This window comes from Odocoileus virginianus, chromosome 34 (genome assembly GCF_023699985.2).
Source record: "Odocoileus virginianus isolate 20LAN1187 ecotype Illinois chromosome 34, Ovbor_1.2, whole genome shotgun sequence".
Taxonomy (NCBI): Eukaryota; Metazoa; Chordata; class Mammalia; order Artiodactyla; family Cervidae; genus Odocoileus; species Odocoileus virginianus.
The window spans coordinates 1,054,481-1,078,188 of record NC_069707.1 but is presented as its reverse complement, the minus strand read 5'-3'; the positions used below and the strand labels follow the sequence as shown (position 1 = coordinate 1,078,188).

The 23,708-nt window shown below is 49.2% G+C and overlaps 1 long non-coding RNA gene across 2 annotated transcripts; it reads right to left on the bottom strand.

Moving 5' to 3' along the window:
- Window positions 1-16,113: 16,113 nt before the first annotated feature.
- Window positions 16,114-22,723, bottom strand: LOC110137797 (uncharacterized). 2 transcript variants are annotated; one of them, XR_011485590.1, is made up of 4 exons: window positions 22,425-22,723; window positions 19,398-19,503; window positions 18,974-19,064; window positions 16,114-18,591 (listed from the first exon to the last, which is right to left on the bottom strand). It is a non-coding gene; the product is annotated as an uncharacterized lncRNA (long non-coding RNA). The 2 variants fall into 2 exon arrangements; XR_011485591.1 differs by having other exon boundaries at window positions 19,408-19,503.
- Window positions 22,724-23,708: the final 985 nt, after the last annotated feature.

The window sequence follows — 23,708 nt, the reverse complement described above, 5'->3', positions numbered from 1 at the left end:
CAGAGTTCCCTGTGCTACAGGGCAGGTCCTTATTGTTATTCATGCATCACAAGGAGGCCACGGCAACCCACTCCAGGATTCTTGCCTGGAGAGTCCCATGGACAGAGGAGCCTGGCGGACTGCAGTCCACGGGGTCACAGAGAGTCAGACGCGACTGAGCGACTGAGCACATTTCACATGTCGTGTTGCGTCCGTGTCAATCCCGTCTCCCAGTTCATCCCTCCCCTCTCTCCCTCTGGGAACCATGTACTTCTACCCGAGAGTGATCGCTGATTAAGACAAAACTTGTAGGACCTGGGGTCCGAGAGCCCATCATAGACAGGCTCCAAAACGTCTGTCCACTGATGGTGGCAAAATCAGGATTTGAAGGGTGGTCTCAAGGCCGACGGCTGGGTGCAGCCGCTTGGGTCCCAGTAGCAGAGACGCGGGCATGGGGACGGGGCACCTGCTTCAGACCTGGGTCGTGACCTCAGCCTCACCACGCTCACTCCCTGGACGTCAGCACTGTCTTATCCACACAATGTCACACAGTATTACACAGCACGTTGTGTGTGTACAGTATTTAGACTTCACAAAACAGAGCGATTGAGTCACTATAGAAGCCACACATGTATTATTTCATTTAGCTTGCTTCAATTTTTAGGGGGAAAAAGCAGTTCTTTTTCCCTTTTGGAATCTGGTTTAGCAGGAATGTACCAAAACCATCTATAAAAATGAACACGTGTGCCTTTTCAGGTTTAGCAAAGTGGAACCGTGCCTTCGCCGGAGGCTGGCCTCTGTGGCGAGCACCCCAGCAGGCCATCCAGGGGCCAGGGGGCAGCACCCTGCCGGGACTGCGGGGCTCCCTGAGGCATCTCCAACCCCAGCTGTGCCCCGGGCCCCCCGTCATGAGCCAGGGTCCTCAGGCAGCTCTTTCTCAGGCTCCATCAGGGCAGGAGGCGTACATGGTGGAACCAGCAAGCCCAACCTGAAAACGAAAACTGCGTGGACCTCAGTGCCTGTTCGCAGTCAGCCTAAGAAGTTATTCTGTGAATTCTGACATCAGTGCATTCACCAGGGGGCCAGCGCCAGGGCCACCTTCCCCTGGCCAGCCACACCCAGGGGTTTTTATCCCTTTGGCTTCCCCTCCAGGTGGAGCCGTCTTTGGGGGACCCCTCCGTTCACCGGGCCCCCTCTCTGCACCATAAGCAGCTGCAGGCCGTCTGCTTGGGGCAATCTTTCGGAGTCTGTGATGTGTCCCGTCTTCCTCGTGTTTCCGTCACTCACCTCCAGTCCTCACTGGCACCTCGCCTCTTCTCAAGCACTCCCCCTGCCTGTCTTCCCTCCCCATCACCTGAAATGGACCGGCTACTTCCAGCCGTGCAGCTGTCGGGGTACATGTCACCCCAGGAAGGGCCCCTCTGGTCTCCCCAGGGGAGGCAGCGACCAGGTCACTTCAGGTCTCACTGTCCAGTCTTAATCCTCCTGGGGAGCTGACAGTTCCAAGGAGGTTCATTGTCACTCATTTGTCTTCCTCTGCCCCCAACATCGAAGTGGAAACAGCATATTCATGAGAAACCTCAGCTGTGTCCCCAGGGCCAGGAGAAGCTCCTACAGGCCTTGGTGAAACAGACTGGATTGTGTGTGTATAACAGGGAACCTGGAGACACAGGTTTCCGTTGTTTCCCAAGTAACTGCTTGAGTACTTGTCTTTATTGGAGTCTAGTTGCTTCACAATGTTGCCTTAGCTTGTGCGGCACAGCAAACTGATTCAGCTATGCATGTGCCGGGCAGCCCCTCTTTTTTCACTTCCCTCCCACAGGTCACCACAGAGCACCAAGCAGGTTCCCTGTGCTGCACGGCAGGGTCTCGCTGTGACCATGGAAACCATCGTTAACACATCCCCCACCCCGGAGTCGAGGGAGCTCTTCCCATCCTGCAGCTTGGACTTTGCCGTATCAGAGGCAGACCCGTCCCCGGAGCCGACCTCCCCCAGCCCAGAGGCTGCTGTCCTCTAGCCGGCCCTCCTCCAGGCCCCGGCTTTGGCGCCGTGGATGGTGAGACTGCTCTGCGTCAAGTCACGCGCATTTTTCTCATCTCTTTCCCCTCTGTCCGTCTCAACTAACTGATGGTCAGGCCTTGCTCTCGATTACAGAGCCAGGGCCATCTTCTCAAGCTGCTTTAAAAGTGAAGCGAGCTGGTTCCGAGCAGAGTTCCGTGGTGTTCTCGTCACACACGCGTGTGCGCCTCGTCGGGAATTCCACCCGGCTTCCAGAGCTCTTGTCTGTGAGCCTCCATGGCATCCCGTGTCACTGCAAACAGCCCCCGTTCTGATGGGGGAATCCGTTTAACCTCAGGAGCTTCTGTTGCTTGCTGTGTTGAGCAATGTTTGTGATAAAGACATAGGAAGATCATATGTATTACTACAAACTAATGTAGCAAAGTGGTTTTTAAAACTCGCATTTCAGCAGGTGCAGTGCAATGCCATGAAACGCCCTGTGGTTGGATCAGTCACAGCTGGGTTTCCACTGGCTCCAAGGCTCCTGAGCTGAGCTTCTTCACACAAGCTTTTTAATTGCTCCAAACCTGTTACTTCACAAGCAAATCCGGAGATAAGTAAGGCCTGGACTCCTGGAGACGACAGCACACACCTTGGTAGGCAGTGTTACGTGTTCATTCTGCTTATCCGCAAGCTTTTGCTTTCCTGCCACGCACAGCGCGGACATGCTCGGACCCCGGCTCATCGCAGAAACCACCGTCTGACTCTCGGCTCTCCCAGAGGACTTCCTAGGCTTGTCGGGACTTCCGTTTTACAGCCACAAATGAGTGGAAAATGCAAATCACAGGTCAACTTAGAAAGGACAGACACCGCCCCTTATTCTTCTTCCTGCTTTGTCAGACAGTCACTGAGACCTTAGCCACAATCTGAAGGACACGCTACTTGAAACCAGCTCTGACAGGACGTAGAGGAAGATGTGTGTACTGACTCTCGAGGGTTACGGAATTTTTCCACTGGCGTTACATTATTGTCGGATCATCCATCTGATACTCCTCGCCTTCCTCAGAGATGCTGGCTTAGGAATCAGAATTGCCAGGCTTATGAACCACACACACACACACAACACAGGACACCCAGTTAAACTGAACTGTCGGCCAAACAATGGACAACTTTTGACTGTGCTACATGTCTGACCTTGTGTGACCCTATGGACCGTAGCCCACCAGGCTCCTGTCCATGGAATTCTCTAGGCGAGAATACTGGAGCGGGTTGCCGTCTCCTCCTCCAGGGAATCTTCCTGACCCAGGGATCGAACCCAAGTCTCTTACGTTTCCTGCATCAAAAGGCAAGCTCTTTACCACTGGGGCCACCTGGGAAGCCCAGTTTTGAGACAAGCTCATACATAATGATAAATTCACTGCTGACCTCCACTCCAAGTTGAGCTGGGTGTCCTGCCCTTTATCTGTCAAACCTCTGCGCATCCCACCTGGCCCTGGGAGGTCTGCTGGCTTATGAAACAGAGCTCCGCACATTCTCAAGGCTGAAGGTGGAGCCATAGCTTCTATTATCTGATTCCTGGATGAAGTTGAAGTTTCTCAAACAGATCCACAAATGTAGCAGAGGGTTGACCAGTAGTCTATGCTGGTGGGCTGAGTCCAGCCTGCCCGGCTGTCGACCACGATCATCAAGGCTCAGCCTTGTCCCCCATCACGTTAAGTTGTCAGTTTGACTTGTATTGGGGCTGCAATTCATATGTAATTTTCCATTTGTATAAGAATGCAAGGATAAGGGTTTTACATCTATCTACTGGAATATCTTACGTGACATTATATGAAAAGAAATCATAGATCACAGTGCTGTGGGTCTATGAGATGCATTTTCTTCCTTTAGGGACTACAGCACTTTAATCACACGACTTAAAGTTGACAGACAGGCCTCTCCGGCTTTGTTTGTTGGTCTCTTTGTCTAGTTGCCGCACACATTCTCTCAGGAACCACTAAGCTCGGGAGGCTCCTTCAGGCAGCAGGAGGAGGGTGCTTGTCAAGCCCGGTGTCTTCCTTGTGACTCTTTGATGATGCTGAGGGTCCCATGGAGATGGGGAAGGAAGGACAGCTGCTTCACTGCCATGAGCTGCAGCAGAAGCAGAACTCACTGAGAGAACTGCTTAGGGGATGAGCCCAAGCCCCGGGATGGGCCCCGCACGGATGCTGCAAAGGACAGGTCGCCTGTCCCGTGACAGTCTCTGTACCTGCGGCCGGAGGGCAGCCTGGGCTGACCTACACCTGCATTCCTACAACCCCAAGGTGTGGGGCCACTAGCAAGGTCAATATCTGTTTCCTGTGGCCCAAGTTTAAAACAAGACAAGTGGAACTCCAGAAGGCTGACATTTTAAAAAGGAATTATATAACTTTTTTTTTTTTTTCTGTTTTCAAATCTAGTTGGAAGATTTTAGTTCTCCTTTTGAAATGCTTTTTTTTAAAAAGCAAGTTCGGATCAGTTCATCCATTTCGTCCAGACAGGACTGTAGAAAAAACCAAAGGGCAAGGAACCACAGGAATAGGTTAACGCACATCACAGATGCGAGTGACCCTACAGGCGGGACCCTGGCCTTGGGGCTGAAACCTCGCCCTCGGCATGCATCTTGAGCTTGACTCTCACTGTACCTCTTTCCACTTGAGTTTGAATTGCATCGATTCCAGTCCTTTTGTGAGTGTTAATTTGAGTACTGCGGTGGCGTGCTGCTTTTTTCACCAGAGCCTTCGAGCTTCTGGGCTGAATACAATCAACATGGTTGTAAAAAAGTTTTAACCCTCTGGGCCATTGACTTTCTTAAAACGAAAGTTACACAAATTCAGTCTGTGTTCAACTTTCACACTATGTAAGAAAATGTTCTCAAATAATTTTTAAAGATTAAAAAATTTAGTAACATTTTAGAGACCTTTTTAGAACCGAAGCCCACTTTTTATTTACTCAAGAAGACCAAAGGTGGATGACGCAGGTCCTTCGGTGGCCCATGCCCCCCGGTTCCCACACCCTGCCAGCAGCTCCAGACACAGCAGACCTCAGGAGCCAGTCCTCAGCCTGACCTCTAGCAGCAGAGGAGAGCTGCAGGGGACGCGGCCTCCAGGAACAGAAGACAGGCAGACGGGCTTGCAGAGCCGTGACCGCGGCCCCTCCACTTCCTACCTGGGCTTCCATGCCGCCCGTCTACTCGCCAACGCAGGTTGAGAGTCAGGAGGGCGGCAAATTCAGCTTCGACTCCCAGACTTGGCTCCTCTCCATCTCAAGTTCATGGGAATGCCCATCTTACTTTTGAATTAGTTATCATTCCAATAACAGCTCATTTTCTTTCTAAAAACATTGTTAATGTTGTGGAAATGCACACAAAAAGCACAAAGCAGAAATATAGTCTTTAATTTTTTTCTTCATTTACCCAGGTCATTTCCTAGGTCCTCTCTTCATCTTGATCACTATCTTTCTTCCTATGATATTAATCAGTTCTTTGCCTTCCTGCAAAGATTCAAAACAACTTACTTTTAATAAAAATTCCTCCAGTTATTCCATCATGAAGCACATGGTGTAATACACACAACACACGTTACCTTTGATTCTACCCAGTTCGGTTAGTTTAAAATGGATTATGAAAGTAGCTCAGAATCAATCTGGACAAAACTGTAAGATGGAAAAAGATGGTTAGCAAGGCAAGTCAACATGTTCAAGAGAACTGATAAGGTTGAATTTTTTCAGTAACTGAAATGGGAGGATTACTATTAGTGTTATTGATCAAATCCATCAAACTTCACACCCTTTTTGCAAAGACACAGGATATTTTAAATGCAGTAAACAGACACATACATGCACTCACATGTGGGTGCGGAAGATAGAAGACGATAGCACAACTACTTTTGTTAAGAAACCAAACTGCCTCCTGGACTCCTGGAAGCATGCTTGGAGGCTGCTCTGGAGACAAGGGAGCTGGTATTATTTTACCTTCTGGTTCTCTGGTCACTATCCTAACCACCTTCTCGGGCCCCAGGCCTGCCTTCTGCTCAGGCCTGTGTCCTCACTGGACAGGAGACCCCGGGGTACAGCAGGGAGTGATGGGGTGGTTTCCATGGAGACAGAGAGTTGAGGCGCCCCTCTCAGGCTGGGAGTGCTGGGCGGCATGGCTGCAGCCACCTGCCATCTCTGCTCCTTCTGCTTTCCACGGCCGAGTTGTCTTCTCGGCAACACCTGAGACATGCTAGGTCCTGACCCGCAAAGGTGGCCAAAAACACAGGCACACAGCCAACTCAGCCGGGCTCCTGCTGTTGATCGCCTCCTGGCCTGAGAAAATGGCAAATCTTCATTTTTTGGTTGAAGAAATCATGACATGTTCATTGATTTCTAACCAAATTAGTTTAAGTGGAGTTTCAGTTTATCTGAGGGCATATGTACCCTTGTCTCTTGGCAGCAAGACCTACAACAGAACACAGTCTCTCTCTTAACACACATGGACACATTATGCACACACACAGGGGTTCACATAGGATGAACACAGGCATGCACACACATGCCACCACCCCCCCACACACCCTGTGATTAAAACGCTGGGACATAATCTGGAGATAACCTAACATTTCTGCAGCCATATCTTCAGTGAACTTACAGGCACGTCAGCCAGTGGGCAGCAGGAAATGCCACTGCCCTCATCCTCTGAAAGTCCGCTCCATTGCTGACCCTGGGCTCCAGTCCCCAGGGGGCTGCGGCAGTCCTTCCGTCGTTCTTGGGATCCACACCCCGGGGCGGCGGTGAGCCTCGGATCGGGTTTCGCATGGTGCCAGGAGAGTGTCTAACAAGCATTTGCACAGCCCGTGCTGTCTGTCATGCACTCTTCCCAGTGCTTTCTAGCTGTGAACCCACCCAAGGCTCATGGTAAACTCGGGGAGAACGCGGCTCCCCCGAGGAGCGCCGAGCAGCCGTCTCAGTGGGCAGGGCTGCCTGTGACCTGCCGGGACCACGGCCCTAGGCAGGGGGATGGCCTCTGAGCTCAGCATGGGCTCCAGCGCTGTCCTGCCGGCCAGCCGCTCCCCAGACACCCGGCTCCCCGAGGGCCTGGCCTGGCAGCTCCGGGGACCAGCGGGTGGGGCCCATGCTATGTGGGAACCTCCCATCCCCTTTTCCCTGAATGCGCCTCGTGTTCCTGCTTCCTGCCCGGTGCTGACCCCGGGAGGCAGAGGACCGGTCCTGTCTGATTTCAGGTTCTTGTTACCTCTGCTCACCTCGCCGCGCCAGGAGGCCACCCGCAAGTGGTCCTTCTTGCTCCCGCTTTGCCAACACTCTCACTCAGAGACTTACTAGCATTCCACTCCTCTCTCCCTTTCCCTTAATCTCCTCTAAAAACCACCTAAGTCCTCAGGAGGCTGACACTTGGGGAAGGCCATCCTTGCAGGGCGAGCAGCCTTCTTCCGTGCAGAAACGGCGAGAGAAGAGCAGCCTCTGAGGAGAGGCCAAGTCCCCGCATGTGGACGTCGCCAACATCCAGCCCCCAAAGACGACCTTACCTGGAATCCTTTCATTAAATTATCATGTTTCTTTCCTTCTCTGTGTTGGCCAAGATCCTAGCTGCTTACCATGGGCTGTTGAAAATGGCTCGCGGATGCTGCCCAGTTTGGAAACAGCAGTTTCCCAAACCAAACTTCTGACCACTAAGCTCTTACTTGCCGACTCCAGTGGAGTTGCCTTACAAAGGGATGGAACATCTGAGCGCAGCACACCGTCCATGTATTTTGGCTGAAATATATGATTCAAAATGAACGTTTTCCCATTAAAGGGTCATCAGTAAGGACTGGGTGACTGTGTGACCTTTGCCACGTGGTGGAGGAAGAAAAGCGTCTGTCTCTGCAGGATGGCGTCCCCCAGGAGAGGAGCATCTGCCTGGTCAGGCCTGAGCTGCCCCTTTCCTCCAGAGAGGCACTCAGCCGCCTGGTGATGAGGATGTGCTGGCCGCTCGGCCCGGGTGCCAGAGCAAAGCAGTGGGAACGGCCAGTGTGTTCCCAAAGCGTCAGGAATGCCACGGATGCCAAGGTCTAAGGCTCCTTGAGGAAAAGGCAGTGCGCAGCCTAGAGAAGGGGAGAGCTGCCCGAGCAGAGGTCCATCTTCGCCCGCCCGAGGGTCTCTGCTTCAGCGGTATTGGTGGCGCTGCATCCCTCCAGGGCTCTGGGCCCCTGTAGTGACGTTCATGTTCTCCTTCCCGTGGGAGTGAAGTGCTAACTCAGTGTCTGCATCATGCAATCACCACAGCAGCCGTGAGACGTGTGCGGGTTAGAGGAATTTAAGTAGATATTACAAAGGAATCTGTAAAAAACGAACGTGAAAAGAGTGCTTCAAAATTTTTAAGATGCTGCTTAGTAGACATTCGGTGTTTACATAAACAAAAGATGTGATTTCCTACTTTATTTAAACAGTTTTGAATGTACCTACATGCATATGTAAATATATATGAATTTCTTCCACAGTAAGTAATAGTATCTTTCTCCAGGAAACAACCTATACTGGATAACAGGGAGAGAGTCTTTCACTGCTTAAAGGTGAGATTGTATATTTAGGAAAAGAAGTTTCACATTTCTGCTACTTTCTGGATCTCTGCTTGGTTATCTATTTTACTTATGGGTCCAGAGATTGTGATTCTCATTAAGAACAGGACACCTTCCAAATGCTTCCTTCTTTTTTCCTGCTTTATAATAAAAATATGTAACTGTATTAATTTAAAATATTACAATTCTATTTTTAGCTTCTTATAACAGTCTATTGAGCCATCATTCACATACTGTCAAATGCATGCATGTAAAGCATACAATTATCCTGCAAGGAGATCCAACCAGTCCATCCTAAAGGAAATCAGTCCTAAATATTTATTGGAAGGACTGATGCTAAAGCTGGAGCTCCAATACTTTGGCTACCTTATGGGAAGGGCAAACTCATTGGAAGAGACCCCGATGCTGGGAAAGATTAGAGCAGGAGGGGAAGGGGATGACAGAGGATGAGATGGTTGGATGGCATCACCAACTCAATGGACATGAGTTTGAGCAAGCTCTGGGAGATGGTGAAGGACAGGGAGGCCTGGTGTGCTGCAGTCCATGGGGTCGCAAAGAGTCCGACATGACTTAGCACCTGAACAACAAGCCTTTATATATTCACAGAGTTGTGCAACCGTCCACAAAATAAATTTTAGAACACGACATCACCCAGCCCCCATGATCAGTCACTCCTTACCACCCGTCCACCCTGGGCACCCGCCCTGCACCCCGTCTCTGCATTTCCTGTCGGCACGCCTCCTGTGAGCAGACAAACGTCGCAGGTCAGGTCTGAGCTCCGGTTGTAGTTAGGTTTTGTTAAGAACCCCTGCTCCCCCCACATGCTGAGCTCCAGGGGAGGGAGTCTGGGGTCTTCTCTGCTACAGGGGACATGAGAACTCCCTCTGCTTTGGGGTGACCCCAACTGTAGTGACTGAATTTCTGGGTGCAAGGCCTAGGAAGCCAGTTTCTCTTGTTTTGTCAAGACCCAGATACAGGACCCACCATGAACACTGACTCATGAATCATAAAATTATCATTAGGAAAAGTTGGAAAAAGGCACAAGCAAACAGCCAAATGACAAAAACTTCTATTCTTAGTTTGTTTTCATGTTAAGTTATCTAAATAAAGCCATCTGGTTCTCTCTGCATCGCTTAACGGGCTGCTCAGCCTGCAGGACATTTCCTCAAGCTGTGAGTGGACACAGACATGTGTCATTTCTTAGAACCAAGGCCTGTGAACAGCCTGAGCCGAAGGCTGGACCTATCAGCCTCATGTGCACTCAGCCACACTCCTCAGAAACTTGCAGGGACTCGAGAAGTGTCTTTTAGTTCCAGTGATTGTGTTACGTTTTAACAAAGGCCGCTTGTTCACACCTTCTCGCTAACAGAAGATGTAACAGCATGTCTCTCATGTGCAAATGCGTGACTGACCCCATCTAGAACACACCTCCGCTCTCCCCTCAGACTCTGAGACCCTCAGCACATGCCCCCAGAACTGCAGAGGCGGACAGTGCTCAAGCCACTGGACTTCCCACCTCCAGGCTTTTCCAGGAAGAAAGTTGCTATCCAGTTGTTATGAAGCAGCCTCTCAGAGTCAAGTATTCAGTCCATGGGAACTAAACGTCAGCACTAAGAAGATGCTTGCATGCAAAGGTGTTATTGGAGTATCACTGGCCTGCAGACACCCACACAAATGAAGCTGGGGGTGCCCGTGGTCCAAATGGCATCATCAGATGACTCTAAAGGATGACTATGAGATCCTGTCCTAAACCAAGGGCGCTCCGTGGCTCCTAACAGGAGCAAATGCAAATATTTAGGGGGCCTCTGTGTTAAGTTGCCTGTGTACTCATTCGCTCAGTCATATCTGACTCTTTGTGACCCATGGACTGTAGCACGCCAGGCTCTCCTGTTCTGGGAGTTTGCTCAGATTCATGTCAATTGAGTCAGTGATGCCATCTAACCATCTCATCCTCTGCCACCCTCTTCTCCTGTTGTCTTTAATCTTTTCCAGCATCGGAGTCTTTTCTAAGGAGTCAGCTCTTTGCATCAGGTGGCCAAAGTATTATGGACTTGTCCATTTCTCTATGCATCTCTGTTGGGTTTTTAAAAATCTATTTTTTTCCAGATTTACTAAAGTATAGTTGACAAATAAAGCTGTATATGTTTAAAGTGGACAGTGTCATGATTTGAGATATGTATACTGTATGAGACAATCACCAAATCAGGTGAAATAACACAATCTCCAGCTCACATAGCTCCCTTTTACTTTTAGTGCTGAGAATGCACAAAACCTACTTTCAGCAAATTTCAGGTACACGATACAATATTACTAACTATATTCACCACGCTGTACATGAAGTCTCCATCTGTCCTGATTCAGGTCATTGTCAAGTCACAGATTTCGGCTGTTCGGTGAACACACATCAGGTCCCTGTGGTTTCCTGGTGGGTTAATATTTTTAGCATTTATGTAGTGTCCTCCTTTATCTTTAGTAATATTCTTTGCTCTGAAGCCTACTTTTTCAGATATTAATATAGCCACCTCTGCTTTTTAAAATTAATTGTTCCAGCATTCATTCCTTTTTTTTCCCCACATTTCTACTTTAAAGCTACCTCTGCTGTTGAAATTAAGCTGAATTTCTTATAAAGTGCATATAGTTGGGTGGTGATTTATCTATTCCACCAATCTCTGTCTTTTGATTGGTGTACTTAGACCAATTAGACTTAATATAATTATTGCTGCATGAAGGCTTCTTTGGTTTCTGTGTGTTTTCTTATTCCTCTGCTGATCTTTGCTTCCTCCTTTTTGTTACTTGAGTATTCGTTAGCATTCCACCTCAACCTATTTACCCTACTTTTGCAGACACCCCCCTTGGGGTGCTTGCTGGCCGCTCCGGGTTCTGAATTGGCTGACAGGCCACCAGCACCAGTGTCTTTGCCACTTAGAGGGGACGTGGAAGCCCCACTTCTATTTCCACCTCCGCCTCCCCTGCGTTAAGTATGGCTGTCTTGATTATCAATGGAGTTATAATTTGTTGTGATCATCAAATATAATTTACAGAATTCAGGAAAAACAATATGAATACCCATATTTCTACTCTTTCTATTGTTCCTTCTTTCATTCTGTTGCTCTAAGATTCTTCATCACTTTCTTCTTGGTTGAAAATTTTGCCTTAGCCAGTCTTTAAGCATCCTCTAGCCATGCCCTCTTTTCGCTTTTCCTCCATCAGAATATGGTTTCATTTCCAATAACTTCTCAATCTTTTCAGATGTAGAATTTGTTGTCAGTGACTCTTTTGCATCCTTCCCTCTCTGGACTATCTCCCGTCATCTTGGAGATCTCTGAGCACCGTGCCCTCCTCTGCCCTCGGCTGTGAGAGCCTCCCGATGACCCCCTTGCTCCACGCTTGTTCCAGTCGAGCCACCGGAACGACCCTGTTGAAGTGCAGTCAGACACACTCTGTCCCCAGGCTGAGCGCCCCCCCGCCTTCTGCTCAACGGGAGCAGGCAGCCCGCGGGCCCCAGGCCCTGTATGTCCGACCTCCACACGCTTCTGCTTCCAATGCTGGACGTTTTCTGTTTGTTCCACTGGACCAACTACCCACTACGTGTCACCTGACCCGTGCGCCCCGGAGCTGACCTTCACGGCCGTCATGCACGGGGCCCCTTGCCCTCGGGTTCCTGTGGTGGTTAGAGAGGGAGTGGACAGCGGAGGAGGCCGGGGTGGGGACAGAGGTGCCATCCTGCCTGTCCTCCCACCCTTCAGCCTCAGGCTGGGGGCTGCTCCTCCAGGCGCTGACTGCAGGTCCGGGCCTACAAATCCCCGGAAACCGTGATCTCAGGGGCTCCTGACTTGCCTTCCGTTCCGCCTCACGCTCCAGATAGAACACCTTCCCTTAAACTGACCACTGCTTCATAACCACTTTGTGAAAACAGCATCTTTCTGTTGGTTAGCGGACAGCTTTTCCCTTGTTTTTTTTTCTCTACACACGTGGTCCTCTCTTCTGATACTTCAACATCAACCATGCTCTTGCCCCAGAGCTTTGAATTTGCTATTCCTGCTGCCCAGATTGACCAGTATCCGCAGGGACCACTCCCCAGATTTTCTAAATAAGATGACCAGAGAACTCCTTCACTTCTACTCTTGATCATTTTATTTACCATCAATATTCATTTCATTTACCATCCTAATATTCATTTCCTACCCCAGCACTCTGGATTCCCTAGATCCCAGCTTATTTTTCAATGGAGAATCAACAACAATGACTGAAAAAGAAAATGGATCACAGATAGAATTGTAACCTGTAACAAAGATGAATCAATACAGATCTAACTTGAAAGCTCTGTTCTAAGGTGGTTTTCAATGCATTATTTCCATAAAACTTGTGATATTCCTAGGAGGCAGGCAGTGTTGCTATTTCTTTTTGGAAATGAGGTAACAGAGGCTTTGAGAGGGGAAGGGACTCGTCCAAGGTCAAGCGGCAGGGATCAGACAACTCAATTCACTGCTGCTTTAGAATCTTGTAAAGCATAAAACCAAGCTATGCCATCTCTGCAAAGAATCCATAAGCTTTACAAGTTGAAGCACAACGGAAGGGAGAAGCTCACACATGTTTTCAGCAGCACCTCCAGAATTGCTTTCATGGTGTTTCCTCCCTGAGTCAGGAAACCTGCTGTGACTGTGCATGTGCCATGATTTCCCTAATCACTGTAACCTCAGCAGAAAAACACCCTCAGTGTGTTTCCTCTGTTTGCTGAGCCAGTTATGAAAAATAAACTGCAACGGTTAGTCTCTAAACCCATGTCAGAATGCCTCAGCAGAGACTTCTGAGGTGCTGGAGCCCTGCACGGTTCGGGGTCTGAGTAAGCCGCGGCGGTGGCCTCGCTGACGTGGCCGGGCTGGCGGGAGGGCCGCGCGGGCTGTGTCTGCGCTTGTCTCTGCTGCCTCTCGACATCTTTAATTTATTATTCCTCTTATATAACTTTGTTTTGCTGCTGGAACTTCCACTCCCGTGACTTTATGTTGAAAAACACTTTAAAATCTAGGATTTGCATTTCACAACAGGGCTGGAGTTCGGTTATTTATTGCTATGGTTGCCTGGCCCGCTGCCCTGGGAGGCTTCCTCTGGAGTAAGTGAGGACCCACTGTGGCACCAAAGTGAGGCGGATGCCCCTGCGGAGCCGGGTGGGCCTTGCTGGGGGTGAGAAGACACTGTTCCCCCTCCTCCCCCTCCGCCCCCCACCTCCGGCGGCAGCCTCCAGTCTGACGGCTCCCATCTCCAGGTCCGTGTCGGACAACAGAACATGCTGGGTAGGGCTGGACTGAAGGCCGAGCCCGGTCCTGCTAAGTGTGTGAAGACTAAACCCGAGAGTTTACCGAAGAGGTGTATAAAGAGGACCAAAGAACAGTTACTGCGCGTGTCTCGGGGGCCGCCTCTGCCTGGCCAGCCGTGCTGAGCGCTGCGCCCCGCCCCGCCTCCCTGAGACCCCGTGCAGCTGCCTGGCCCACCTCCTCCTCGGTCGCCCGCAGATGCTTCCTGCTCCACGGCCTCCGGATGTCCTTGGAGCCCCAAGCACTCACTGCTGGGTGGACACGGTGACAAGGACGGAGGGGGCGGGGGAGAAGGGGAAGATGGGTCCTCAGCCCTGAGCCCTGACCTCTGACCCCACCTGGCCGAATCCGTGATGCTTCCTCTGTGAAGTGGCGGCCACGAGGCCCATCCTCCCCGGGGTGCATGGGGGGAGAGGTGGCAGGATGGTCAGAGGGAGGGGACAAGGAGCCGGGAGGTGGAGTGGAGTGAGGGGCACACCCGGGAGCCCCAGGGCGCCTGCAGTCAGCACCCAGAGTGTGGGCCATGCTCCCGGCGCCCCCCGCCCCCTGCGAGCCCCGCCCCCGGCCCCCACCCAGCCCTACCCCGCCCCCGCCCCGCCCCCGCCCCCGCCCCGGCCCCGCCCCCAGCCCTACCCCGGCCCCGCCCTGGCCCCGCCCCCAGCCCTACCCCGGCCCCGCCCCGGCCCTGGCCTAGTCGGTGACCCCGCCCCCGCCAGCCCCACCCCCGGCCCCACCCAGCCCTACTCGGCCCCGCCCCCAGCCCCGCCCCCGGCCCCCCGCCCATCCCAGCCCCCCAGCCCTCGGGCCCCCCCCCCCAGCCCCCCACCCACCCCTGGCCCCCGGGCCCGGCCCCGCCCCTTGTCACAGGGCTCCTCTCCCAGATTCCAGAGGACACGCAGCCTGGCTCCGCGGTTTCTCGTTCACCTTCTGAAAACAGTTTTATCCCTGAAGCTGTCTTTCTCTTGTGCTTTTCCGCGTGCGTGCTGCATGCTCAGTCCTGGCGGACTCTGCAACCCCATACCCGTAGCCCACCAGGCCCCTCTGTCCTGGGATTTTGCAGGCAAGAATACTGGAATGGGTTGCCATTTCCTCGCCAGGGGATCTTCCGGACCCAGGGATCGAACCGGCATCTCCTGAATTGGTAGCGGGCTCTTTACCTCTGAGCCACCAGGGAAGCGTCTGAAACCAGCGTCTCAGCACGTGGAGTCACGCGGCGTCTCCTCTTTCTCACGCTGCTTCCTGTCCCGAGACGGGCTGGATTCCCCCTTCCAGGGTGCGACCAGCCGCATGTCCGTCCCCTACCTGGAGGGGGTTTGTTTCATAGCCCATCACCGTTTGCCTGTCGGCCCAGCTGGTAAAGAATACGCCTGCAATGCGGGAGACCTGGGTTTGATCCCTGGGTTGGGAAGATCCCTTGGAGAAGGGAAAGGCTACCCACTCCAGTATCCTGGCCTGGAGAATTCCATGGACTGTATAGTCCTTGAGGCCACAAAGAGTCGGACACGACTGAGCGGCTTTGACTTTCACTTGTTGATGGTCATTCAGATTATTTCCAAGTTTTGGCTGTTACGAATGACAGCTACTTCGAGCATCTGTTTCCAAGAATCTGTGTTTTAATTTGTGTTTGATTGTGTATTAATTCTAGGAGTAAAATGCTTGGGTCCTATGATAGGTATAGTTTCAACACTTAATGAATTTGCCTAAGGGTTTTCCACAATGATTTTGCTGTGCCTCCAGGAGTACCGGGTTTAATTTCCCACCCACCCGAGGCCACACTGGATGTGTGCACACCTGTAAACGTCAGGCATCCATTCTGGCTGACGAGTAAGGTTTTTCTTTGTGGGTTTAATCTGCTGTTTCTAATGACAGATGCTGTTGGGATCTTTTTGTTTGCTTCTTTGCCATTTGCAGTTTTTGCTGTTACTGAATTTCTCATGGAAATCTTTGCCCACTTTCAAGTCAGATTATTTACTGTTATCATTGTACTGTAAGCTTTGCATATTCCAAACAAAAGCCCCCTGTCAGATATTTGTTTTGTAAATATTTTCTGTCAGTCTGATATAATCATTAATATTGTCTTTTGAAGGATAAAAGTTCATAATTTTCATGTTTTCTCTATATACATAATTTATGCTTTTTTTATATCCTCTTTAGGAACCTTTCACCAGAGAGGACTTCATTAATCTTTCCTCCTGTGGCCTTTCTATAAATACTAGTAAACAACTTGACATTAACAGATAATTCCATGTAACAGCAGCAGCATGTATTTTTCTCAGGTTGAAATATTCATAAAGATAGATTATATTCTGGGACATAAAAATGATAAAAGAAGACACGCAAAGTATATTCTCATAGCACAATATAACTGCCTGGGAAATAAAAAGCAGTGTATTCAGAAAATATCTGAATATAGGGAAACTAAAGAGTACACTTCTGTATAACTCATGAGTTAAAGAGAAGTCTCCCACTAAATTTAAAATATGTTAGGATAAATGAAAATGCAGACATATCAAAATTTGCAAAATATGGATAAAACAGTGGTTAGAGGGAAATTTAGAGTGTTTGGGATATTAAATGCTTATGTTAGAAAATAAGAAACATTTAAAGTCAGTACTATTCCAAACATAACTATGCCCATAAGTTAACCTATAGAAATGTTAAATCTATTTCTGTGTACATAATGAACATTTAGAATTTAAATTTTAAAAATTTTATTTATAATATAGCACTGAAATAAGTAGAATACTTAGGTAAAAATAAAACAAAATAAGTGAAGCATCTGAATGCTGAAAACTATAAAACACTGATGAAAAAATTAAAAAGTTCTCAATAAATACAAAAATATATGGTTTGTGGGTAGGAAAATTCTGTATTTTAAAATTGTTGATTCTTCCAATTCTCCCCAATTTGATCAATGCAATCTGTCAAATTCCAGGAAGTCTGTTTTATAGATAACAAACTGAATCTAACACTCACACAGAAAGCAAAGGAACTACAAATAACGACAGTAATTATGGGGGAAAAAGCAAACACGTAAAGTATGGAATTTTGTAAACTCTCATGACCCAATTTCAAGACTCACTCTTTAGCTATCATAATCAATACAGTGTAGTGTAGGTATTGAGATGGACAATAACCCTGTGGAGCTGGAGAGTCCAGAATATTGGTGCATGACTTTTGTCATTTCAGCTGAGATAGACAGCCTTTTCAATAAGTGGTGTGGGAACACTTGAATGTTCACACGCAAAAAAGAACATTGATCCATACCACGCCCCATATACAAAGAGCCATTTGCAATGAGTAAACTTCTAGAGAGAAATACCAAAGAAAATCTGCATGACTTTGGTTTTGGTGGTGAGTTTATAGATACAGTACCAAAAGCTTGACTCATAAAAGAAACATTTGCTAAATTTGACTCAATCAAAATTAAAAACTTTTGCTTTGCAAAACGCACTGTAAGTATAATAAAAAAAGACAAGCCACAGACTTGGAGAAACTATTTACAAATTACAGATCTAATAAAGGACTAGCATTCCAGAACGTTCCTCCCACCCAGCAGTGTGTCGCTAAAGTCACTTCCTTAACGTGGCAGCACCACACGGGTGTGGAGCCCCGAGAATGCTCCTTCCCAGCGGGCAGCCCTGCAAGGACAGAGAGCCACTTTGGGGGACAGTTGGCTGCTTGCTCAGGTGAGAAACGCGCATTTACCTTGAGCGGCAGAAATCCATCTCTCGAACTGTACCCAAGTGAATGTAAAATTCATGTTTCCACAAAAATCTGTTTGCGAAAGTTCATATCAACTTCATAACACCTCAGACTGGAGACAGCCGAGCTGCCCTTTGAAGGAGAGCGGATGAAAGCTCCGTGGTCTGTTCTCACCGTGGACGCGACTCAGCAGTGGGGGCCGCGCTCGTGACTCCCGAAGGTCACGGATGCACCCCACCTCCATCCCGGAGGCGAAGACACCAAAGCCCCAGAGCTCTGTGCTGTGATTTTCCATCTACATGACATCCCGGAAAAGGTGAAAATACAGGGTTGGAAGGGAGAGTGGTGGCTTCTCGGGGTTTGGGAAGGGGTTTGGTACAAACAGACCACAGTCAACCATCAGAGCGATGGAATTCTGTATGGCACCAGACGGAATTCTAGCTGCATTTGTCAGATTCCAGAGAAATGTCAAAAGGCATAGAAAAGCCAAAATAAAATGTACTGCATGCAACACAGAAAAAACAACCAACCAGGATGTAAAAGGATCTCAAGACAGAATGCAGACCATGACAGATGGATCTGACTGTATCCCACATGGCAACACATCTCACAAATTTGGATCCAGATTAAAGGAGATTTGGGGAAGAGTCTGCTGAGAATTTGCAGGACAATTTGAGGGGTCACTGGGTTAGCCACTTGGTGGTGCCAGAGTTCCTCAAATAAAACCTTGGCACCTCATTTTTTTTTTCTTTCCACGATGAAATAGCCTTTTATAGCAAAGACAGATTGGCCACTGGACTCAGTCATAAGACTGGGATATTTGCTGAACGCAAGGCTGAAACATCTCTGTTGGTCGAGAGTTTATCACCAGTAAAACTGAAGACCACACAGGAGCTGGGCCTCAAGGTCTCCTTCCTGGATCCCATGTAATGACCCTGTGTGATGAGTTTTGACTGCGCCCGGGTCATTGCTTGGCCTTTCTCAGAACCAACTGGGACTTTTACACGTCAGAGATCTTGACCTGGACAGCAGAGCAAGAAAATACACGAATAAATGCACGTATGTCCGTTCTCAGTGAAGAAAACATGCAGATGTCCCCACCGTTGCCTGGATTGTCACAGAGCCTGGAGTGAACCTGCCACTCATGCAAACACCTTACCGTCCTCCTTGCACAGAGGTCCCCCAAGGAGGCTCAGAGCTCACACCACCCAGGAGGCCTGGTGCTCCCAGGTTCCCTCCGTGAAGACAGTTCACGCTTGTGACCACGATCCACACCCTCTAGCAGTCATGAACCTTCACTGCATGACACGGGTGTATGTCTCACTAACGTCAGATTTTTTCCGCCCAGTTTCCAGCTTTGCCTTACTGCAGGCAGATAAAGTCAGTGACTTCATGCAACATACTCGGTCACGTAGCCTGTGGGTAGAAGCTGCCTTTTCTCCACATGCTCCAAAGATGCTCCTACTGGACCCGGAACCTGGAGACCTGTCTTTTCTGAGAGTGAAGAGAAGACCAGGCCTTGAACTCAGGTTGGGAGAGCCCTTGTAGGTCACTTATGATGACGATGAAGCTCCAACACAGAGGCTCTGGACTTAGGTGTCCCCCGGGCAAAGCTGTGAGGTCTCACCCTGGGTCACCTGGACCACAGTCCCACCAGGACGTCTCACCCTGGGTCACCTGGACCACAGTCCCACCAGGACGTCTCACCCTGGGTCACCTGGACCACAGTCCCACCAGGACGTCTCACCCTGGGTCACCTGGACCACAGTCCCACCAGGACACCTCACCCTGGGTCACCTGGACCACAGTCCCACCAGGACACCTCACCCTGGGTCACCTGGACCACAGTCCCACCAGGACACTTCGCAGCAAAGGCTGTCAGCGATGTACCACAACACATCTGAGGGGAGGATGCTCACCCCAAGATCTTCAGCTGAAGAACAGAATTGAAAAAAGTGAGTTGTTTCAACCAAGAGCCACTAAATATTTTTTAGACGACTAGATAGAGATTGCCATGCTTCACATCTGCATGCTTTTATTCCCCAGTCGTCTGACTGCTTGCATAGCGTTTTGCGTGTGCAAGCTTAATAGACACGAGCTTCTCGATACCATGCCTGCAATACCCCTTCCCGCCCGTGACTCTTCCAGCCCCACTTAGCCTTGCTGTGACTCCAATTCCTCAGCTTAATATTCTCAGGATTTAACTGGTTCAAGTGATCAAAACAGCTCTCAGTTGTTTTCTCACTTCCTTTGGACACATCCAGACTCTTGGTGTCAAAGTCTTGTAACAAACTGGTTGGTTTCCCAGGTAACTGTGCTCAATCATGAAGCGACATTTTCAATGCAAATTTAAAGATTGTCTCAAGGCATTTCTGAAAACCATTTTATCAAGAGAAACAGTCTGATAATCCGAACAAAAGTCAGTGAGGACAGTATATTGCTAACCTAAGTAAAAATTTCATCTGTGAAGCAGGAGGTGTGAAGACTAACTTCAAACCTGCTTCCCAGTGTCACCACCCTAAGTGACCTCACCGCTAAGCAGGCGTTCACCTCACTCACACTTGCCTTCTACTCCCACTTCCAATACAGGGAGCTAGGACTTGGCCACGTGATATTTCTCCTTATTGCAGGAAATCTAATAAACCAGGTTTGCTTATTCAACAAGCCTGTGGACTGATGTGGAGTTGATAATCGACCCTTAATTCTCACAAAAACATTAATTTGGGTGGTTGTTGTGCCACGAATTGGCTTTCACCTTATTTCTCTTTCTTCCACTAGTGTTCTGGCTTTTGCAAGATCCTGACTCTACGGAGGAGAATTAGTGTGGGGTCTGGGCACCCTGAGCAGCCCTGGGGAAGCACTAAGGCCTGACAGTTCTTAAGCCACGGCGTGCAGATTCACCGCTTCCTCGTACCGACTCTTCTCGCGGCATGTGTGCACGCATGCAACATACAGTCACCATGCATGTGCCTCATGGCACACACGTGTGTCTGGCCTTGTGCGTTCACTTCAGTGGGGTATGTAAAAAGAGTCCTTCTGTCTTTTCCATCTTTCTGGAAAGTCTTTCCCAGAAAGATACGTGCACTGGTACTGCGTGCGTGTACATGGACACACGTGTGTGATGGCGGTGGGTTAAACGTCCCAAAGCTTTGAAAGGTAACATAATTTGCTTAAGGCCACACAGTACATTTAAGAACTAGAATTCATATGTTTTGAAGATGTGATAGAAATAGGGGAAAAATCATAAAATGAACTCATACATATAAAGCTTAAATCTTCATGCAAATGTATTGATAGACGTGTTTACGTGTGCCGTGTGCTCCGTCATGTCTGGCTCTGCGACCCCGGGGACTGTAGCCCACCAGGCTCCTCTCTCTGTGGAATTTTCCAGGTAAGAATACTGGAGAGAGTTGCCATGCCCTCCTGACCAAGGGATGGAACCTGCGCCTCTTGTGTCTCCTCCCCTGAGTCCACCCTGACAGGTGCCACCTAGAAGGCTGTGTTTTCAGGCAGAGCTCACTTATTAGATTCCATTCGTGAAATTCCAGTCGATCCAGAGCTCCTGAAGTTACAGGGACTGACCTTTTCTGTAGCTGAATGTTCTCGTAGTACTAACACTGAAGTACAAAGTACACGCTATTCAAATCAGGGGTTGGGTCTGTCCTCAGTTATGTGCAATCATAGCCATTTTTAGTCTAAGAGAGGCTGACAGCCACCCACAGTCACTCTCTGTTCCCTCCACATCCCTCCCCAGCTCTAGGCAGCTTCTAGCCAACTTTATGTCTCTGTAGATTAGTCTACTCTGGGCATTAGATATAAATGCAGTTTTATAATTTATGAACTTCCATATTTGACTTCTCTCACTTATAGCATTCTCAAGGTTCGCCCAAGTTGTCTCCTGTGTCAACTTCATTTCTCTTAATCAAATTGATTTTTTTAATCTTTCAAAGCTCTGCCTTTTCCCTGTTCTACTGAGTTCATGAAACTTTTGAAATACTTTTAATGAAACATTTCAAGTTACTATTATCAGAAAGAGTAATACACAACATTTGAAAACAATGTGTCCATAAACAAATTTCTTTGAAGAGCTCAATTGTTAGTGAAAATTCCTTGCCCAGGGGAAATAAAATTAGGATGAGGAGACACAAATTTAGACTACAGCTCATGGTGGGAAAAAGATCTGAGGCATTTACTGGAAAATCGACTCCTGACCATGCGCAACAGGGCGTGAACTCTGGCCGCAGAGAACTCTGAAGAGGACACGTGGGCGTGCCCATTAAGTGCACACGTGGGAAGTCGGTTTTAGTTCAGGAGATAATCTTAAATATTTCAATGCATGCATGGTGACAAATTCCAGTTTTATGGGGAGGAAAACCAGCTCTCCAGAAAGGGACGGGGTGAAAAAGGCAAGAGCGGGAAGGGGTTAAGCTGAGGCCAAGGGTCTTCTGGTGCCTCCCTGCCCTGCAGCCTGCTGTCTCCTCCCATCCACCTCGGTCTGGAGACAGAGGAGAACGCATGGAGTTCACCTCCAAATGGGCTAATGCATTCCCCAGACTTCTTTCCACCCAGTCTAAATATAGCAACCCAGGCGCATGGAGAGAGTCCTGATGGGCGGCAGAAAGTGCTGGCTCTGTCTTGGGTGCTCTCTGGAATCTCAGATAGATGGCTGTAGCTCTCTGACCCTCAGATTCCTCAATTACGAAATTCTGGCTTTTTATAATGGCTAATTAACATGCCGAAGTCCCAGTCCCAGGCCTGGCTTGCTGCAGATCCTCCATAAATTTCACTTGAAGTAGATTCCAGGGGTTCTTTGAGAGCAAGACAGCTTAAGAAAGGAGGTTTGAAATAACTTACCTGCAACCTCTGGGAGAAGTGGTGAGCACACGAGGTCTCTGTCTCTCTGTTGAGCTGTGGCCCACAGTCGCTGTCCTCGGCAGCGTGAGCTGCTGATGCAAAGACCACAGTGTCCCCTGTGACCGTCACTGGAGCGGCTGCCGTTCTCGGGAGCTCCGAGATGCCAACTGTTTCAAAGCTTTTAATTTCCTCAGTGTAGGCAGCTTCCTCACTCACAGTTGTTTCTATGTGATGCTTTGGGGCATGTAGCCGAGAAGCTATTTTGAAAATGAAGAATGGATGCTTTTCCCTTAAAAAGAAGTCTTTCCCTGGGAAGCAGGGGCACAGAGACAGGAGGTCCCTCTCCTCACAAGGCTGAGGCTTTCTGGAGATGCCTGGGGCCAGGTGTGTTGGGATTTACCAGGAAACGCCCCCTTCTCAGGCTTCACCTCTGCCCGGTGGCCCTGCGGATGGTCAGTCCTGATCAGGCGGCTTTGTGTCTGCTGACGGGACGGGGCAGCCCTCCCTGGGGCTGGGGTTTACGCTTCCTTAATGCCTAATAGCCGACGAATTAGAAAAGACCCCGATCTGGGAAAGACTGCAGGCAGCAGGAGGAGAGGGCGACAGAGGATGAGATGGTTGGATGGCATCACCGACTCAATGGACGTGAGTTTGGGCAAGCTCCAGGAGATGGTGAGGGACAGGGAGGCCTGGCGTGCTGCAGTCCATGGGGTCGCAAAGCGTCAGACATGACTTGGCCAGTGAGCAAAAGCAACAACAATGGCTAGTGACATTGGGCTTCCCTCATTCGCGTACTTTCCATCCAAGTATCTCCGCTGGCGACAGGTCTGCTCCAGCCTCTTGCCCGTTGTTTAATGGGTGGTTTGTTGTCTCATTACTGGGTCTGGGGAGTCCTCAGACACTGGAAGCGCGAGCCTCTTCTCAGAGATGTGACTTCCTCCCCGTGGGTGTTTCCTCCCAGTCCGCGGTTCGTGTTTTCACCCTCTCAGTGGTGGGGCCTTTTTACAAGCATTTGCTCTTCATTTTGATGGTGCTCGGCTTAGCTTTCTCTTCTTCTATCGTCATGCTTCTGCTGTCCAATTTTAAATCTCTTTGCCCAACCCAAAGTCACAAAGATTTCCTTCAGTGATTTTTACTAGACTTTGTATTCTTTATATTTTACATTAAGTCTGTGCTCTATATTGAGTTTTTTTAAACACAGTATGAGATATGGATGGAAATTAGTTTTTGTATAAGATATCCAAATGTTTCAGCACCATCTGTTGAAAGGTTATTTTCTTTCTG